This window comes from Pseudopodoces humilis, chromosome 7 (assembly GCF_049639895.1).
Source record: "Pseudopodoces humilis isolate 2021_Gansu_Grassland_sample_001 chromosome 7, ASM4963989v1, whole genome shotgun sequence".
Classification (NCBI taxonomy): Eukaryota; Metazoa; Chordata; class Aves; order Passeriformes; family Paridae; genus Pseudopodoces; species Pseudopodoces humilis.
The window spans coordinates 9,114,997-9,136,015 of record NC_142206.1 but is presented as its reverse complement, the minus strand read 5'-3'; the positions used below and the strand labels follow the sequence as shown (position 1 = coordinate 9,136,015).

Below are 21,019 nucleotides of genomic sequence, written 5' to 3'. Positions count from 1 at the left end.
ACATATTTCACTAAAAGTAAACATTCCTATCCAAAATGTTATGAATAGGAAGAAAATACTTGCATATCTGTCTCCAGTACCTGTGTGATTTTGTTCTTTCAGCAGCAACAAAAGAAACTATTGAAGGACATTTCCCACATTGAACTACTGTATTTTGTACCAGTGTCAGCTGCGTTTGAGATTAAGCCCTGAGGTTTTGCATTTTTAGGGTGCAAGATAAAAATGTGATCTCCATGATCACTGGGGCTATAGGAAAGGTAGGTAAAAAGTTCAGCAGCTGTTTCTCAGAAGGCAAAAACCAGAATCTGTGCAAGGAAAGAAGTCAGCAAGTTGAAAGTAAAGCAAAATAAACTGACCTAAAAGGTTTCTTAGTCTCTGAAATGGGATAAACTGCTTCTACTTTAGAATTCTGTCTTTTATGCACACCAGCTTTCAGTTTCTAAATGAATTCAGAGATAGGAAGAATAAGCTGAGACTGATATATCAGAGAGGAAACTTTCCAAAGCTGCTCTCAAATGCTGACGCATCAGCTCAATATATTCCAAGACCAGGCTTTGTTGCCTTTAGGAAAGATTTACATCTTGGTCAGACTGAATAAAGGTAAGACCACAACAGCAGCTTGAACTTGATTGTGGCAGAAAGGGGAATGCCAGAAGCTGGTTCTGTGTGGAAGCCAAACTCTTCTATTTACAAAAATTAGCCAGCAGCATGATTCCACTTCGCATTTTGCGTATTGACTTATTTTTCACTGTGCTGTCCAGAGCTAACCCTAAGGATAAGGAAATCAACTTGTAAGTCTGTGGCTTGCCAAGAGATGAGGGAAGGTCTTTAAATTAGAGTTTTTATATACTGCATATTCATAGGAAAACAAATTAGTGGTGCCAATCCTGACTTCTTAATGAGACTGAATATGTTACATGGTGCAGAAAGGCACTGTCACTGGAAGAGTGAGAAACTGTCCTCTGCTATTTCTGCTAAAGGATTCCCTTAACACCCACTGGCAGACAAAAATCAAGTTCCCTCCCAGATCCTGCTTTTCCCTCTCCTCAAGCACAGGATAAGTGGAGCAGAAACTCACCTTTGTCGCAGAGCCTCCTAAATAAATCACATCCCTAAATAAATCTATGTGTTGTGAAAGCCTTGATTACTGCACATTCCCAGCACTTCCTCCTGCAGGAGGTTTCCCTTCCAGACATCATTTCCATGTGTGGCCAGGCAAGAGAGTAAGGCCATGCACAGGCTCATCCCTCTGGAAGAACACCAGCCATGATAGGCACGGTACTTTTCCCTCTGTGGGAACTCAAGTGGGGTTCTCTCCTGCACCTGACCACCCACTGCTAACATGTTTGTGGAAATGTAACACCTTCTGGGATTTCTGATCCTTTAAAGTCTTTGGCTGAAGTTGAGCAGTAAATTCCAGAGCCATTGGCAAGTGGAAGGAGATGCATAAGGAAGGGAGGAAAGGCTGACAGCACAGTCACACAAGCCATTTTCCTGATCAAATCCATCTCTAAAACACCAGGGTGACTCCAAGCCAAGCCAAACAAACGGTGCAGTTGGTGATTTCCACCTGACTCAGTGCTGAGCAGTGAAGGGATGTGACATTTTTGCAGAGTGCACTGTAGCAGCAGTAACTTGGTTCAGGGAGCAGCAGAGCTGCAGCCATGCAGTATTTATAGGCCTCTCTCCTCAGCTCCTTCTCCCTGCTCTTTTCCCGGGGCAAATCAGCTGGGATGCTGCCTCCCAAGCCCAGCTGCTGCCACTGCTGGAGGAAAGCCCTTGCTGTACCACCGTGCTGCAGAGGGAACATTCCCAAAAGATCTGACACAGGGCAAACCTTCCCCCAGATCTGGCAAAATGAGAAAACATTCCAAGAATTACATGAATTTTAGCAAGCGGAATGAAAATGTCATGATATTCCCTTCCTTTTTTCACAGTTTGAGTAATTCTCCAAGCAGGAAGGTAACCTTGTTTGGGAGTGTTTCTCTAGGTGCACACCCAGGAAAGTAAAAGTTACTAACAAAAAATAAATTCAACTACAAGCATGCATTTGTTCTGACTCACTCAAACAAGTCAAGAAAAATCATACAACCCTATCAGCAATCTCAAATGGAATATTTCTGCCTAACTTCTTAATTCTCTTCCAATGCCAGGGAATTCTCAGGTTGTGTTTCTGAGGTGGCTCCCAGCTGACCAGCCCGTTTATCCGCACAGATGCTTGCACATCACAGAGAAACATCCATCCCTGTTAACTTATGAGGATGGCACAGAAAAGGGATCCACTGAACACCTCAAAAATGAAGCACTTGGGAACATTCAGCGACAGGATGAGCACACCTAAATTAATACAACTTCAAATGACAGATTCATTTAATCCTGACTTTGCTGAATACACTGTCACAGCATCCTGTTTTCTCTGTTGTCAAGTACATAAAAATGTCATCCACCCTTTTAGTGGCACATAGGCTCATTTTTTTCCTAGCAGCCTCTGAAATTGAAGGTAATTTATACCTGATATCTATGAATGTGAATGCCAGCAGAGTTCATTTGACTGCAGAACACTTGACACGACCCACTTTAGCTAAAAACCTGCTAAAGCAGGCCAGTTATGCTGCATGGAAGTCCTGACTGCTGCTTTAACAGAAAACTCATGTAATTTATAGGGAGCTGAAGGCACTTTGCACTGTCAGGCTGCAGGCAGTCCATTAGTTTAGCAATTCTCAGAGACTCCTAGATGTCTTTAGCACTAATAGACTCCAAACATACACACACTGAATTCTCCACTTTTCCCCAAGTTAAATTGAGAGCTCAAATACTAAAGGAAGCACTGAGGCTTGTGTCTCCAGCACATGGTGGATTCAAATCCTGCCTGGGAGAGATGTAATAACCAAACCTGATTTGATTCCAGCTCAGCCAAGGAGGCAACAAGCTGAAAAATTAGTGTAGCAAGGGAAGAGCTGCCTGAGATTTTGGAGGCTACTCCCAAGTAATTGTGCCATTGTGTAAAGCCACAGCAAACAAACCCTGGTCACAAGGTGGAAATGTGAACACAGTCAGGAAAACTGTCAAGGAAGTGGAAAAATCATTATTTTCTTCATCAGGAGACACCGTATTTGGGCACATATTTAAAATTCTGAATAGAATTCCACATGGACCTTTTCAGAACTAAATATGAAGTCTACAGCTGCTCAAACACTTGCTGGAATGAACTCACATATTTGTGTCTCTCTTTGGTGTTTTTTCTATGCTCCACTACTCTAATCTTTTTTTCCTCAGCAGCCTAAACATAATGGCCTAAATGCTTGTATATTGTGTGGCAGCAAAGAATGATCTTCAGAAACGCCAGATGCTTTGTGCCTTCAGATTATTCACTGCTTTTAGCAGCAAGTTCATGCTAGCAGAAAAAAAGTAAATACCAAAATGTAATTCCTGTCCAAATCACAACAATATAAATATGCACTGCTGATTTCATATATATTAAAGACAAAAGAATCTCCCACATATGTGCTTCTTTGAAGGCACTTAAAGCCACAACATATAAAGAATAACATCATTCCAGATAGGTCTAGCATTAGATCCTGCATTTTGGATGCCTGATCATAGAGGGTTACAAAGAATGTTCAGATACAGAAAGAAAAATCCCTCCTTCCTATGCTTATCTAAACATCAAATGGCAATATATTTAAAGTAGTATGGACTAGTGAAAATTATCAGCAATCAGTGATGAAAGAAAAATGTGTCCTCTGTTCATGGCTCATAATTATTTCATTTCCCAAATACTGCAAAAATCCCTGATAACTGCTAAATAATGAAAGCTCCCCAAAGCTCACCTTGGATGTAATTTTTCATGTAACCCCTCAGCTCTGTCCAACTCAATGAATTCAATCCTAAATTTTGCACTGAACATTTTCTAGTATTTTGTTCTATGGGAAGGTGGAGAACTCTGAAACTCAGATTCACAAGAAAACTTGTACCCATTTCCTACCCATCCTGAAACTGGATTTTGAGCCTTAGCTCAAAGGAAAACCTGTTGATTGTATGTACCCAAAAAAGGCAGGCTAGTGGTTTTTTAGACTTCAGCACTTTAAAATGGGTTGTAAATGTTACCAGCTACTGACCAAAAAGCAAAAAATACTTCCAAGAAGCGAATGAAACCCACAGATTCTGACTACCTAGAAGGGAGAAAGCCTGAATTCACTCCCAATAGCAGAATCTGTGTTTTCAGCAGTCCAGATGGCTCTGTTTTATTTACATCTCCCATCTAAACAATCACTGCTGCATTGTGGCAACACTTGTCACTGTTGTGATAACAGGAGGGAGATCTCTCCCCTCAGTTATAAATCACAGATCACCGAGGGCAGCTGCAGCCTCTGCTTCTTTAACATCCCCTTCAAGACAGGAATTTTAGTGACAGATGGGAATCTATTAACTTTGCTGGCTGAACTATGCTAAGTGGAGAGAGATGAAAGATGGAATAATGAAAGTGAGAGAGGCCAGCGTTGTGACTGACCTGTACAAGGACAGCCCTGGTGGCCTGCTCACAAATGAATTATTCAGATGCCAGGTCTTGCCTGCAACTCCACTGGAACACACAGGTCAACCCATCCCCATCCTGTTCAGTTTCTTGGCAACACATGCAGTGAAAGTGGACAGGACTGTTAGTTTTGGAGGCACTGGGTTAAAAAACAGTTTATATCACAAGCAGTATTTCAGTGGAAGAGAAATGCAAGCTGAAGTGCAATATTTTGAATAATTTTCAAATAAGTGTATCAATCTCTTCTGGAAGATTAAACTGTTCTTACTAAAGCTACTATGGCAGTCATCTCAATAATAAAGAAAACATCTGTGCTAATCTAAAATTTAGTGAAGGTCTAGCAAGGAAACCACTGTGCACATAACAAGCCACAAAGGTTAAGAGCTGCAGCCGTGGGATCTCAAGAAATTCATCAGGCCTAATTAAGCTGATGGTGCATTGGCTCTCCATGGAGAAAATTACAAGCAAAACAAGTGAAAAAAAGAGAAAACCACACACAACTTAAAAATTGTGTAGGTTCCTTGTCAAAATATAGGTTGTTCAGCTTCTCCCAGATCAACAAGATCTGGACATAGACCCATTAATCCAGTGAAAATTGAGATAGGACTCTCTTCTTTCCCTCAGGAGCACAGATACCAACAACCAAGGTTTAAGGAAACTGGAAGCACAACAAATGGAAGAATATAAAGGCTTTCACAACTTAGAAATTCATAAACATTTTGGACAGCCACATGCAAGCAATGCATTAAGATAATAATCTTGGTTTAAAACAACCAAGTATAAATTCTGAGTCACCTTAACAACCCACCATCCCCAGGGAAGCCACTGCTCCCAGGCAAATACGTCCCTGATAAAGGGATGGGAGAAAAGAGACTAAAACTGACAGATTTATCCAAATCTCAATGGAGAGCTCAAGCTGGACCACTAAAACCCACGCCAATCAAGCAAATTATGCAACACTTATTTACTTTTGCTGAAAACACACTGAAATGCTCATTACAGGAGAATTACAGCTGGAAAAGAAACCCCCAAGAAGGCAGCTCCTGACATTTCATGTAAAGGACACTTGACTCCAGCTGTCTCCAGTGGAGCGGCCGTGAGATGCAGCTGTGTCACACTGACTGCCCCTCACTGAGCACATCATCCCCTGAGAGTGTCACCCGTGCTGCTGTGACATCCCCAGTGCTGTGAGATGAGTGTGTCAGCCCTGCCCTGGCTTCCCTCTGCACTGAGGCAGTTTATTGTACTGGCTCTGGGTGCTGAATTTAAGGTCTGCTGCCTTGATCTCTGGGGAGAAGTGAAGAACACTGTCCCTTCTCTGAATCACCACAGAGTGAAAATTCATTTGCTAATATCAACAGATCATCTGAGCCACAGATACAAACTCCTTGCTCACATAACATATTGCAGCAGAGTTCTGCCAGGCATCAATTTATTTGTTTGGATTTTCCAGTAAGGATCTACTGCACAGAACACCACCTATTCTTTCCACAGGGAATTTAATTAGCACTGCATACCCAATCATTGTATCAATGTAATTTAAGGTCTTCCATTTTCACAAACTTGGCACTGCCTAAAGTATACAAAGAGTAAACACAATTAAAGCACATTCATTTTTCTCTCACTTTCAAATATGGGTCACTCTGTCTTTAGTCATGTGTTTCTTCTATTCAGTTTGTTCCCTTCCCTGGTATAGGTTAGTTAGTCCTTGTGACTTAGTTTTGTTATCCACAAAATTGTTTGCTTAACCCCATAAAAAACTATGAAATAATATAATACTAAGAAAATTTATGCCCCAAAAGTAAGGTACTGAAGAAGTCATACACACCTATGAAAAGACACTCAGCTATTACAGAGCAGCTATACAAATATGGAGATCTGACCTTCCATGCTGAAAAAATAAATACTAATATGCCCCTAAGCAATATATGGCCATGCAGCCTGCTAAGTGAATTCAAATATTCAATATACATGGGGTAGCTGCAGCCTCTGAGTAATCATTACCTTGAGAAACAGAGTGTGTTTATTCAAATGCAGCCTCAGAAAGAAACAGCCCTTCCCTTCCTCGCCCTGAAAAGACAAGGTGTGTGTCTGTCAGGAGCAGAGCAAAACTAATGTGCACCATGTCACCCTGACCTGAGACACAATTACAAGGTGCAATACAGAAAAAAAATGAAAGAGAAAGAAAGTCCCTACAACTTCAAAGAACACATTTGTGTGTGTGAAATACAAAAACACTCATGTGCTGAAAGATATATAAGGCTTCCATTAAGCAATTCTTTAATATCCAGGGTGACAGAGAATGCTTTCCTGGTTATGTGAAAGAAAGAAAGGACAGGAGGGAGCACAGAGTAGCTGCAAAAGCCATTATTGGCCATAATCCAGAGTAAGATCTGAGCAGCCTGACTATCCTGAGCTATCCTGGGGGATTCCCGTGAGTGCTCTTCCTCCAAAGAACAGCTCTGGGTCCTTTTTCCTATGGGGAGGGAACCAGGAGTCGTCTGTGGAGCTGCAACAAAACTTACATCACTCTCTGAGCATCTCCAGCTTGACTTTCAATAAGGTTTGGGAGAAATCTGAAGGCAGGAGAGAAGCTGGCAACATGGAGCAGCAGGAGAATGATGACTGGGCAAGGAAAAGGCATTTTGAATAGGAAGTTGATTAACATGAAATGACACATGAAGTGAATTGGGCAAAACTAATTCCAAACACACAGCATTGGAAATGGAGCTGATTATTCCCAATCCAGAAAGATAGCATTGTGTAAATGTCACTTTTCCATGCTGCATTCACAGGAATAACTGGGAGATTGGGGAAGAAATAAAGAACGAAGTCAAAGATATTAAAAATCACGGTATAAATATGTGAAACTAAGGTCCTGGCCCTACTCTTTTCACCTGTCTGGACAGCAGCACAGTGTGAGTGGCTGCATCTCCAGAGCTCCTACCAGCCACATCCTTATATTTTTCTTATTGGCTTCATGTACATGATGGCATTACCTACTCCAGAAAACTGGGAAATCCTTCAGAGAACAAATCACACAAGCACCTCTTGTGCCTCATTAATACTGCTAAACACAATAGGAAGCAACCTGAAACAAGTGTCATTACTTAGTGCAAACAGGATCAGCTGTTAATAACATATTAGCAGCACAATTAGCAAATTGGATATTCTTGCTCATTATCCATCATTCAATTTGCAAATAATATTTTGAACAGATTAGAAAACAACCTTATCAGTAGAAGTCCCACCTGAGATGTAATATTTTCAATTAAGAGCTTACCAAGTTTCCCCATAATGCACTGAGATTAATTTTTGGACTTCCTAGTAGCTCTGAAAACCTGGCATCCATCGAGACAGCATTTCATAGAGGGAAAATTAAAAAACAAAACAAAACAAAACAATTTATCTTTTCCCCAAATAAAGCCCAATTCCTAAGAGCCTTCCAACACCCACTGTGCTGGCAATGCTTTGTTGCCAGCTTTGCTGAGGTTTTTTTCCCACAGTGAGAAGAGCAAGGCTGAGGAGGACACACTCCCCAGTTCAGCAGCACTCGGGTGCACTCGGGTGGTCTGGGCTTACCCCAGACCTCCTCAGAGAGCAGCCGTGGGGATCTCCTTGCATTGTTCAAGACTCTTACCCCTATTAAAAGTTTTGTCTTTGTAGTCACATTCTGCAAAGCCCACACAGTACAACATCCACCATGCAAAAATGTGCTTTATCCATTCTAAACCAAATTTTAAACCCAAATTTCAACTACAAATTCCAGTTTATATCTCTCATGGTGGAGAGCTCAATGAACAATGATTCCAAACTTAATCCACCACCTTCATGATATTGCAGCATATTATTCCTATTGGGAAAGTCTTTCCTTAAGCACCAGGTACTCACCCAATATAGACTTTAAAAGATAAAAAAACAGAACAATTTTCACTCATATTGATTGCACTTCATAAACTGCTTTATAAACAGCAGTTAAAGTGGGTTGGGGTCTTTTCCTTGGGACAAAGTGCATGTCAGTGCTGTGAGTACAACAAACTAAAGCCTAACTTAAATATTTTTTTGCCATAATAAAATTTATCATATATAGTTACTTACTGAGAGATTACAATAGAATAAACTGTTACAAAAAAGAAAAAAGAAATCCAGATCTCAAACTGAAAAGCAAAAACTACCATACAGGTCAAAATGGTTTTTAATTTTAAAAAGAGACAAAATAATTTTCAGACGAGAGAAGCTGAAATACTGAACAGCAATTTCATAAACAATTCAGCTGTAGCCAAGTGCTAAGAGGGATAGGAAGGAAACAAAAAAAGCAATTGCAATAACATTGTGGAGCAAGGCTTGGGTTAATGATTACACTGATGTGGAGTATAAATTGTAAAAAGTTTTTATTTAGATCAAAATATTTTATTTAGATTAAAAATATTTATTTAGATTAGAAGATTTTATTTAGATTATACTTCACAGGACCATTTCACACTTCCAGCTGACCAGTAAGGAAATGCTGATAGCTGAAGATCTCAGTAGGATATTATTTTCAGTTTAGGTTAAAAATTATAGACTCTTAGTATCAATAAACATCAATTAAATAAATATACTACTGCGTATGTCATTTTGTACTACACAATATTCTGCCACTCTGATTAAAAGTCACAAGCATGAGCAAAACTACCAAAAAAACTTCAATATGCATTTTCTCCCAGAAAGGTATTACTGAGAACCAAACTGCAGCATAATTTGCACTGTATTTGCACTGTCCCATCTGGTTTGGCAAGTAAGGGAGCTTTGCAAAAAAGGGAGCAATACATAATTTGATGAGTTTAATTTCATCAAGTTTTATACCTTCTTTGTCAATCTGAAGTCTCATGGGAGGAAAGTTTCAGAGTAATCCTCAAAGTTTTAGCCCAGCTTTGTTGACAAAAGAGAAAGTCATATCAAACAGGTGGAATACCACAGGAGAGAAAATTTCAAGGAAATGTTCAAGTTTTCAGTTGAGCTTTGAAAAAGGCTCCTTCTTCTCTTTTGTACTTTGAAACATAAGGTATTTATTTCGGGAACACATTAAAAATTAAGATCATGTCCTCTATAGAAGGGGCAGTGCAAAAGCCACCAGTCACCAACACTGTGATTTACAGACATTTGGGATTAAAAATATAATCCCCTGGAAAACAAAGAAACAGAGCCCCATGATCCAGCTCCACGGGGTATCAGGCGCTGCGCTGACATCACACAGCTGTGTGGGAAATATCACTCTCCTCAGGAGAAAAACGGGGAATACAATGTTATTGGGATACCAAAGGGAGGTAACAGAAAAAAGAAGAAGAAAAAATCAAAATACTGCCTTGGACTGCTTTTTTGTGGTATGAATCTTTTAGGGACCTTGGCATATTTTCTTCCACGTGGCATTTAAGGGCAGCTCTCTGCATTAACACTTGCAGTTTTGAAGTCTGAATATTGGCATAAATAAGCAACTTCAGCAGAGCTGATGACACCAGCTGAGGACCTCCAAGTAGGGAAAAAAACACTTTCATTCCTCAAATGTTTTCCCTGGGTTTTGAAATGTAAAAATTTCACTTGACTTTATCCTGCACATTCAGTTTCCCTGACTGACAGGTGAAGTGGCATTCACAGTGACACACTTTTCAGACCTGACTGTACAAGTGCAAAGGCCAGAGGAAAAAAGCAGAATTTGCCAGAAGTTAAGCTGCTCCATGATAACATTTTCAAATATTCATTTAGGGTGATTTTTACAATCAGGCAAACACTATGCTGATGGCAAAGTGGTGCATATTTTCCCTCTCTAACACATGAAAAATGGTGAGCTCAGTTCACTTTTGCAGAAAACAGGAAAAAACCAGCATCCACAGGTGTGAGACAAGTCCTGTGAGATGAAAGGCCAGGAGGGATATGCAGTGCTGACCCTGAAATGGCTTTTCCCCCCTTGAGAAACCTCTGTGCCCCCTTGTGACCTCACCTCTGTACCCACGAGTAGAGTGGTTTCAAAGGCACCCACAAGAACAAGTGTGCTCCTCTGTCCTGGTGGAGTGGTGCCTTCCAACGGAGAGAGAATGGATCCAAAGGGGTGGAACAGGGCTGGAAGCAAAAAGCAAGGAAAGCATTACATGTCTGTGAGCTGCTGACTTCCCAAGCAGCTTTCAGGCCCATTTCAGAGAGATGATGATGGCAAGAACAGCTCCATTCCTTCCCTCAGGAACCCACAATCGCACATCCCGCTTGTCCTAATAGGAATTACAACCTTATAACCTGCAGCAGACAGGGAGACAAGCCTGTCTACCAAAAAAACTGCCATTCCACTTGAAACTTTCCATCTTTGCCAGGTCTGACCCAAAGAGGGTAACAAAGGGTAGGAGAGCAGCAGGAGCAGGAGGAAAGGGTGTCATCTGGCTTGTGTTTCTCAGGCTTTAGCATGCTTCAGAAAACCCTATCCCAGTTCATTTCCTGGAGAAGACAGGAATTGTCCAGTCCACTGCACTGATGGCAGCATCATTAAAGCAATGCACAGAAACAAAACTCATAGCAATGTGCAACACCCAGTCCTGTCCTAAGAGAATGTTGTCTAATTGGATAGAGATCATCTTAGAAGCCAGGACGTTTTCATACAGCCAGGGTCCTTTAGAGTGTGCTTCAGAATCTGCTGTCAGGAGCAATGGCCACAGACATCAACACATGCCAGGCTAAATTAAGGGGCCAAATTGCTGAGCTTGCTCCGGCAATGCCATGCTCTGGGGGCCTCCAAGAGGAAAGCAGCTGGTCTCTAAGACCTGCTGGAAGATTTCCACAGGCCACTCATCTGCTGGGTTAAAATTTACTCTTTCTGGAAATACCTAAGCTGTAAGGACGTGCCCTGGGAGTAATCCAGAGGCTGGCACAGGTTTTAATACACGTCATTTTCAATCAGATCCAGAGAGGAGGTGACTGGAAGGGGCACATGTTCCATTCTTCCCAATCTGCTGCATGGCAGTGGGCAAGACTCAGGTGGGAATGGGCTGTGGAGGAGGAACTCAGTGCACTGGATTTTGATAAATTGAAAAATATCACCATGTGTGACAATAAAACATTTGAAAATATCAGGGAGATGGAAAAGTGTTAGTACATATCAATTTTAATCAAAATGTGACTTAACCAAAACTCAGCATGGTTCCCAGTGACACACCCTATTTGCATCACTCTCTTTCCCTGGAAAAGCTGCTTTCAAAATATATGAGGAACACCAACATTATTCACTACCAGGCCAGTGCACATCACAGTTTCTGCCATCAGCCCTCATTTAATATTGGTTTCCTGGGATCTGTGCTCAGGCTTTTCTCATCACTAAAGCTTCTCTTTGTACCCAGAAAAGTCTTATTTCAAATTCTTTCATTGCATGCCTTGTTTAATTGAAGATTTTCATTAAAAATTAGGTTGGAGCTAGTGTATAAACACATACATCATCAGTGACACTTCAAGCTACCAAAATGTAGGTCCAGCTTTCTTAGTAATTCTGAGACAAGACTTTTAAAATATTCCTCAAGAAGGGCAGAATCTTCTACACCTAAGGCAACATCAGAGATTTGCAGGGGCAAAATTGACTGTGATTTTTACAGCTTAATGAATAAAAGAGAGCACCAGCTCAATCAGAAATGCAGGAAGTCAAAAGGTTGTATTTGGAGTAAAGCTAAATTTGGGAAAGCATTTTATATTTGTTACATGGTTGAGAAACAGAGACATCAGTTTTCCACTAGAAGCAGAGATTCTTTTATCAGCAGGATTAAATATTTGGCATTTTAAGGACTTCCCCTAACACTTGTTGCCTTTTCTACTGCAAACACTTTTTCCCTGTTTATGAGTAACTCTTGGTCATTTCTCTCCATCTCTACTTCTCTTTTTCTTTATTATCTGCCCTCTTTCTTCCTTTTCCTCCCCTACATTTTTCCCTCAGTACTCTGGCTGGGCTTCTTTCCAACTGCTACCACCAGCTATGAGAAATCACCCAGGAAGAGATCGCTCTACCAGACACAGCAATGTGAAAGTATCATCTGCAGAATTCAAACTGTTCAAGATGCACAGTCTCTTCTCACATCCCCAGGTAAAATTCATTACAGTGGAATGCTTGGATGATTTGGAATATTTATATTGAAGTGATAATGCAAATTAAAGGAGAAAAATCTTGATAAAAGATCAGATTAAGGACTACTGAATGCATTCTCCGTTACACTCTGGTGATTGAACTTAAATTTAAAGCTTAAGATGCTGGTTTCACAGCTTCACAGTTTAACTAACTGGTTTTCTAACTTTCAAAATTTACTCAGACAGAGTAAACATCCTCTGTTTGTAATTGACAGTATGTTAGTCCCAGAAGTGTATTTCCATTTTCATTACAATTCTCTCATGTTGTCACTGCTGATATTTTATCAGTAAAGTTTAATTAAACAAAAGCACTCATGCACTGTGAGTCTGAAATTGCAGTGATGAGCTGGTGTATGAGGTGAAGTGTAATGGTGCTACCAAAACCGAGATCAGTGATATTTAGAATCCAAATCTAGGAATTTAAAGGCTCCATTTCTGACAGTGAGTCTGGTCACTCCCACTTCATTTTGGAAGGAGCCAGCCTGGTCAGTCCCACTCTGTTTTGGAGGGGAACAAGCTCAGCACATGGGAGGGAGCTGTGTCTTTTGGCCCCATGGATGGAGCAGAGCCACTGGCCTATTTTACTGAATTGTGGAGGCAGTCACAGTCTCTGGTGCCTGTGAAGTGGTGCTGGCAGAATGCTGACTGCACAGCTCAGCACCCTCTCATTAAGCATCCCATTGCTCAACCATGCACAGCTACCAAGATCCTTCTGGATGCTCTCAGTGTCCTGAGCACAATGCACATTCCTCACCGGCTACAGAAGGAGAATCCATGCAGTGAACATGGGTGCACTGCCCTCTCCTGCTTCTTCTCATCATAGTGTCCTAACTGGTTTCTTAAATAAAAATTGTTTGTTTGGGGTTTTCTTCCTGAGTGGGAGATCATACACCTTTGACTTTTAACACAAAAATTCATTAGAAGCAGTGATGAGTGTGAAATATATCTCGGGCATCGGACAGCTGCTTGTGTCCTAGCATAGAAACCAAAATGCTTTTTCAAGTATCACCAGAACTTCAAGCTGATCCACAGTTTGCCATATGTTTTATCTTGCTATTTAGATCTTTTATTTGTATGAACAGAACTGCTGACACTGTTTTCCCCTCCTTCCTGAAAGAAGAAACATGTTAAAGCTGCTACACTGAATAGCAGTGGCACTTTCTGTTTGCTCCCAAGGGATTTTGTGCTTGTAACCACAGTGTAACACATCCAGCAGCACACGAGGTTTGCAGTGCTGCTGTTAATCCAGTTTCCAGAGCTTTTCCGGAGAGGGAGAGCCCTTACACGCTCTGGCATCTGATCCAGGGTAACCTTGTGCTGGCTTCCAGACTCACTGACTTGAAGGGAGCCTATTAAAACAAGCCCCGAGTTCTGGGCAAGCCATGCATGGCAAAGGCACATTCCAGGCCCTGGGTTTTTAACAGGAATTCAGCCTCATCTGCTCGTCCGTAAATGTGCAGTGACTCCTCCGTCAAACACTCAAACACGTGCACTCAGCCTCCCTGAGATGGCAGTGACAGTCACCTCCACAGCCACGCCAGAGCCCGGGAATTCTCATTCCCAGCAACTCTGACATCAGGCAAAAACACGCTCCTGTAAACTGCTGGCAAAGCGCCCGTGCTGTATCCCAGGCTGCTGATTGCTCCACACAGACACTCCCAGCCGGATTCTTCAGCTCACACACAAAGCTCTGTGCCAGGGAAACCGAAATCCAGGGGCAGCTACACTGCCAGCCTAGCTCAAAAGGACACTATTTTCTCCTGGTTTCCCTGTATTCTTTGAAATCTGCAAGCTCCCATCCACACTTCCCTGGAATTTCTGGAATGTGTTAGATGCTCTGTTCATAAATGATCACGATGTGTTCAGTGGTGGTAAAATTAGTGTACAGTGAGTATACACCATGCCAACTTCGTTAAATTTCAATTTTGAAACTTTCTGTTGAAGTATGAAGACTGAAGAAATAAACTGATTAGAAAAATCACTATCAACATATTTTTTAATTTATTTTTCTTCCCTGGATGGAATGGAAAACAAAAAATAAAGCAGAAAGTAAAGCAGCAGTGCTGAAATCAGTTTATGTTCTCAGAATTCATGGTTTGCGAATTCCAGGTGTAACTTCACAGCCAGGCAGGAAAACTGGGTTTCAAAAAACATTGATTTTAGCATGAGGGTGTTTTTTGGAAGTTAATGACATGCAAATCATTATGCATGTATTTACATTTTTGATTAGGATAAGATTGAGAAGTTAGAAAATAGAGCAGTGATCCGCCTGTAGGTCTCAGCAAAGCCATTTCAGGTCTGACAGAGACATGAATAACTAACACAGACAAAATAAGCAAAGGTCACAAAAAGGAAAGGATCAAAAGGCTGAAGAGAAATAACTTCTCTCCACTATCCTCACCAAGGAGTTCACACTATCTAGGGTGCCTACTTTTTTAATTAATGGAAAATTAATTTGATGGGAAGACCTACGTCACGCTGGGGCTCTGAGGGGCTTCTCTTGAAACTCACAGTTCTCTTACACTGAGAACACTCCTCCATCCCCCAGCAGAACAGGCTGACCTCAGGAGCCATGAAACTCAAGCCTGCCCATGAAACTGAAGACAGAAATTTGATCAAGCCAGTGGAGTCTCTTGCATAATTCACTTTCTTTGGAGCACTCCTGACTGGGCTGGGGAAGAAGCACCACAATTCCCAGCCATCCTCTGACAGACACTTCCTAAAGCTGCAGGATCCCTCCCTCAGATGTATTTTCATGGGCTCTTAATTCTAGTTTACAGCAGGACACCTAAAAAAGGTGTGCAGGAGTAGCACTTCTCTTGGCCCCTGTTCAAGCCTCCCTACCTGAATCCAGCTGCTATTTTTTGCAACTTTAATCCTTCTAGGCCAACCCACTGTGCCTAGAGAAGAAAGGCCAAAGTTACTCTGTAGTTTGGAGTTTCTGTACCTGCCTGCACAAAATTATTGCAAATACCTGATATATGTAAGTGCTTATACCTGATAGATGTAAGATCATATGGGCCACCAAATTTGGGACTGGGAACAAGTGGTGGCATCCAGCAACAAATCCAAACATTTACCAGCAGGTACTCCAGCTCACTGAGTGTAGCTGCAACGTTTAAACAGCACAGGAACTTGGAAAGGGTGGATTCATATTTCACCCTTTTCTTGCTGTCTTTACATCAAAACCTGTGCATCACAGAATTATAGAATGGTTGAGTTGAAAAGGACTTTAAAGATCATAGCTACAGACCTTAGGAAGAAAGTGGGAGAGATTAAAAATATTATCAATTACCACTTCCACCCTGAAGAATTTCTTCAAATAACACACAAAAACCCCACCACTAATTATCTATTTATTCACCAGAGAGTTGAGGTACTGTAAAACCTGAATTAAGGTCTTACTCTGCTGAATTGCATTTCAGCCCAGTTACCTCCCCAGACTTGGATTGTTTTAATGTGTTATTGTGTTTTTAATGGAAGCAAGGGAGAACCATTCTCTTTCACAGTTAAGTCACAACCTTGATCCACAAATAGCTTTAAACAAAGATAGCATTTGTTTTCAAAGACTTTTTTTTTCCTCCCCTGACAGAGAGTCCCTTCAACAAGGCAGGTTATTCTGAAAGGATTTAAACAGAGGCAAGCCACAGGAGGAAGGGAAGATGAAAAAAAGGCAAGGATGTAAAAACTTTGAGGAGAAGAATCCGTTCACTGGTGCATTCAGTCACTTGCAGGGAGGTTGTGTGACTTCTGTGTTAAAGAGCAAGGCCTGATTCAATCTCCCACTTTTACTACTGCGGGAAGCCCTTAGGAAGCACTTTCCCGCTATCCACACACATATTCCCCTCTCCTACCTCACTCTGACGCTCGCGGTCCTACAAACAGCGTGAGGGGAGCTCGCTCTGTGTTTGAGCGCGGATTTATTCTTCCTCACATCCTCGCTTATTTCCTGCCCTCTCCCCTCAGTGCGAAGAAGCGGGGACGCCCCTGTGCCTCCCTCAGCCTTCCTGCCCCCTCCACCGTGAGCGCCGGGTCCACCTGCACCGGCCCGTCCGGCCCTCACCGCGCCCTCCTCCCCTCAGGGCCACCTCCCCATCCCCTCAGGGCCACCTCCCCATCCCCTCAGGGCCACCTCCCTATCTCCTCACAGCCCCTTCCTCATCCCTTCACGGCTCCATCCCCACCCGGCAGCCGGGGCAGGAGGTGTTGTTTGCCTGGAAGGAGCAGCCGGACCTCCCGCCTCAGCCGCGGGCTGGGGATACCCCTCCGAAACTCCGCCGCCGCGCTCAGGGGAGCCCTTCAGGGGTCCCGCGGCCGCCGCCCCTCCCCTCACGCCCCGGTTCACCTGCAAGGGGGGCACAGCGCCGGTCCCTCGGACAAGGCAGCACCACGATGCCCCCGGCACCGGCTGCAGCCGCCACCGCCTCCTCCAGCTCGCCCGGGCTCGCCGGGGCCGCGTTTCCCGGGGGGCCGGTCCGGGGGGCCGCCCCCCGGCTCGCCCTGGCAGCGCCCGCCTCGCCGCCCGGGCCGCCCCCTGCGCCCGCCGCTCTCAGCGGCCGCTCCCGCCCAGGGCCGCGTCCCCGCCCCGGCCGTGCCCCCTCAGCGCCGCGGGCTGGGGGTACCTGCGCGACCGGCGGGGCGCCGAGGGCTGTCCCAGCTCGGCCCTCAGCCAGCGCCGCTCCCCGCACACTCCATTTCTTGGGTTTGTTGGTTGTTTTTTTTTAATGCAGCTGCCCCGGGAGCGGCCCGAGCACGTTCAGCTGAGCGGGAGCATCCCGGCACAGGGCGGCTGTCCAGAGGCTCCGCTGCTGCTGCTGGGGCTGCTGGGGAGGAACGGCTCCGTCAGAAACTTCTCCCCACACGCCGGTTTCCCAAGGAATGGAAAGCGCCAGGCTCAACAAGCATGCGGAGGGCGCGGGGAGCACGGATGTGGAGCTGGGGGCGATCCCGGCTGGAGATGTGGGCAGGGAAGTGCTGGTTTCGCACGATCCGACTGCGCCGCTGCTGCTGCTGCCGTCTCCACACATCTTCCCGGCCGTCACGCACCTGCTTCCAGGGGCAGCCACGGCTCGCCAGGGCAGCCCAAAAGCACCGCAGGTTTTCACGGCAAGGGCTGGATCTCACACACCCATTCCGAGCTACGATCTCGGCCCAGGCACTGGAAGGACTGGGAGATGTGAGAACCACGGTCCGAGTCCTTGGTGGACGCAACAAAGTTAGGACCACGGCAAAATGTCATCCTTAAAACATCTTGGACTCTTCTTATCCTCAGAGGAATCGAACTTTGGATCAATAATGCCATTTAGAGCAAATCTCAAGTTACTCCACACAAGAATACGGATTTCAGACTACTTGAAGGTGTGAACCTATAGGCGCAATGACCCTCACTATATTTTTTCCACCTAAGCCATTTCAAACTGCATAGAACAGAATACCTTCAGTAACTCACTTTTGGACTTCCTGAACTGCTTTGTACAGTTACCAAACTTTTTTACTATGATAGCTCTTTTTCAAATTAGAAATGTCCTTGAAAAGGGGAATATTCTTTAATATATACAGAGCAACTATGTTACCTCATTAATATTAATGAACATTCAGCCATGAAAATAATTTTCATGCAAGAGGGCCTGTGCACATAGGTGCATTCACTGGCGAAGTTCACACATCATTCTCCCTTCTGGTTGCAAGTCCCTGGTGAAACATGGAAATTTTAGACATAGTGGAGGATATTGGGAATGCCAAGCTCTCAAAATGCAACATCCTTACGGGAAATTAAAAGCAAACAAAACCAAGGAGAATTAAGCAAGCAAACAAACCAGAAGAAGACTATTTGGCTTGAATTGGAATTTCCTACCTCTTCTGAGCTAATTTACCCATGCCTACATTTTGCTCTTTAAATTTTAAAGCATCTGAACATTTGCTCTGTCAGTCGAGAAAAAATGGACTTACTTAAACTCATGTTAGATCCCCCGGGGATATCACGGGGAAAATAGGACAGCAGTGCTAAGGAGAAAAATTTCATCTACAGCATCTTTTACAATTAAAAACTTGCAAACAGTGAACAGCAACAAAAGAGGGGGGGAAAAACATACAAAACAACAGTTTTTCATTAATTTTTATGCTTTAATTCAAAACTCAATATTGTAGCCAATGACCAGTGTACAAAAAGTGGAAACAAAAAATATTTTTATTGACATCTAATTTATCAAATTTCACATGAATAGCCCAAAGCATGACCAAACTAATAGCACATATCTTTGCCATGCCTGAGATGCAAGAGAAACTCAGCATCCTTCAAGTACATTCTAAATACTTCAGGAAGTGCAAATTTACATCCCCTAAATTTTGACTGCTATGTCTAAAACTTTTCCTTGTTAAGTCCTGCCAAAGCATTATCTACAATTAAATAAATTTTCAGTTTACAGATGTTTAGGTTTAGTCCTTTTAAAAAACATTATAGTGACCCTCAGAAGCTTCTTGAGCCAAAACCAGGGCAAAGTAGCCACCCCAACTACAACCAGTTGCCTGAAAAAATCAGGAAGTTTGGACATGGTATTAGGAAATTTTGTCTGTGACATTTCATCCTTCAGAAAAAGAAGGTGGAGCAAGAGCAAATCTCCATATTCCATAGGAATTACACAACTCTGCAGCTCCAGGGAACTTCCTTCCATGGGTACAGTTGATTATTAATTATACCAGCCTGGAGAATGAACACTTTGTAGGCTGAGAGGGGCAAGTGGGATGAAATCCATGGTTCTTATTCATAGCAAAGGAAGTTTTAAGGACTTTTTAACCTCCCATTGTTTCAGATTAATGACCTGGTTTCAGTGCATTCTGGTAATTTTGAATGCAAGTCTAGCATTAGGCTAATTATAAGATTTTTAAAACTGCCAAACAGACCCTGCATCAGCTGAATGACAATAAATTGAGGTAGTACTAAAGCAATAATGTGACTGACTCCAAATTCAGATTTCTTGTACAAGAGGTAAAAAGTTAAATATTTTGTTAAAAAAATACCACCTACATATTCTTTGGTATTTCATAAGTTTCCAAACTTATGAAATCGTATACAAGATCTAGTTGTAAAAATTAGCTGTGAATTTTATTTAGCATTTTTTGCACCTTTTCTGAACCTCATTAAAATTACTCCCATGGCCAAATTAAATCTTTCAAATAATTTTGAAGAATACTTTTGCTTACAAGACAAGGTCTCAACCCTCTCACTCTAAAGGCCCATCTGACCTTCACCACTGAATTCCCAATCCTTTACTATGCTCTGTTCAATACTCTCTGACTTCCTCAGCTCTTTTTAGGAGGGATGTTTTGACATCTTTATCCCATTCTTGTAATTTGCTTCCATACTTCTTCAGTAATTTTTCCCCCTTCTATTCAGACATGGTTTATCAGTTGGCCTTAATAAGCCAGTTTATTAAGCTTAAACTAATATAAAGTTAAACTAATGCAGATATTTTTTTCCTGTGTCTGTGAATAGATTCCTCCAGCAGTTCTTTATGTTCTTCAAGAATAATAGAAGTCATTAAAAGCACCAGTTAGACACACATCTGGAAGAGATGTTAAATACATGAATGTCTCCTGATGTAAGATTATTGTGCCCTTTAAGATAATAAGGCATTGAAATATAAAAAACTTTATTCCAATTTTTACTAGGTTCCTTGCTCTCCAAGATAAAATACTTTTTAAAATTGATGACTCACAAGGAAAGAAATCTGTTCCTTTTCCATTACAGATAAAATACCATGGAGTCATTTGTTGCTATTATATAAAGTTTTTTTGCTATTTAAAAAAGATAATGAAAGGCTTCCCTAACTTGCTCTCCTTACTTCATTCATGTTGAAGAAAAGAATTATTCTACAAATTAGTATAAAAGCAAAGGTTGTTACTATGCAGCAAAAATTAAACAATAAATCATTTCAACTTCCTGTACCAAAAGTTTGGGTGCCTTTCTTTTTTCTTCTGATGGTTTTGTGATTCGGCTCTTCTGATTTCCATAGTTAATTAATTTCCTCCTCAGGTTACAAGCACAATGACACAGTGACACAATAGTTTAAGAGCTTGGCCTGCCTTTTGGACATCACCACTGATGATCACCAACTCCCCAGACCACTGGTGCCTCTCCAGTGCCCACAGGGCTTTGGTTGCTCCACTGCCTCTCCTTTTCCGGGGCAACAAGCCACAGAAATAGGATTGGCTTTGCAATGTGTGTAAAGCAACCTGAGAACTTTACACAGCAGCATCAAAGGCATCTTGCTTAATCTGAAGCCCTGAAGGAGGAGTGTGGTTTCATCCACAGCTGGGTGTCCCTCCTCTTCTTCCCTGGAGCTGCCTCCTGAGCCC

At 42.5% G+C, this 21,019-nt stretch overlaps 1 protein-coding gene across 8 annotated transcripts in view; it reads right to left on the bottom strand.

Moving 5' to 3' along the window:
• Positions 1 to 17,122, bottom strand: part of SHANK2 (SH3 and multiple ankyrin repeat domains 2) — a 278,034-nt gene extending 260,912 nt beyond the window's left edge. For 5 of the 8 annotated variants that reach the window (XM_088057749.1, XM_088057742.1, XM_088057745.1 and 2 more), the window contains exons 1-2: positions 17,010 to 17,122; positions 10,512 to 10,630 (exon numbers count right to left, since the gene is read on the bottom strand). The gene's annotated coding sequence lies outside the window, so the exon portion shown is untranslated. Of the gene's footprint in view, positions 1 to 6,538; positions 6,605 to 10,511; positions 10,638 to 17,009 lie in introns of those variants that run through there. The other 3 variants (XM_088057744.1, XM_088057747.1, XM_088057743.1) reach the window with 2 other exon arrangements.
• Positions 17,123 to 21,019: the final 3,897 nt, after the last annotated feature.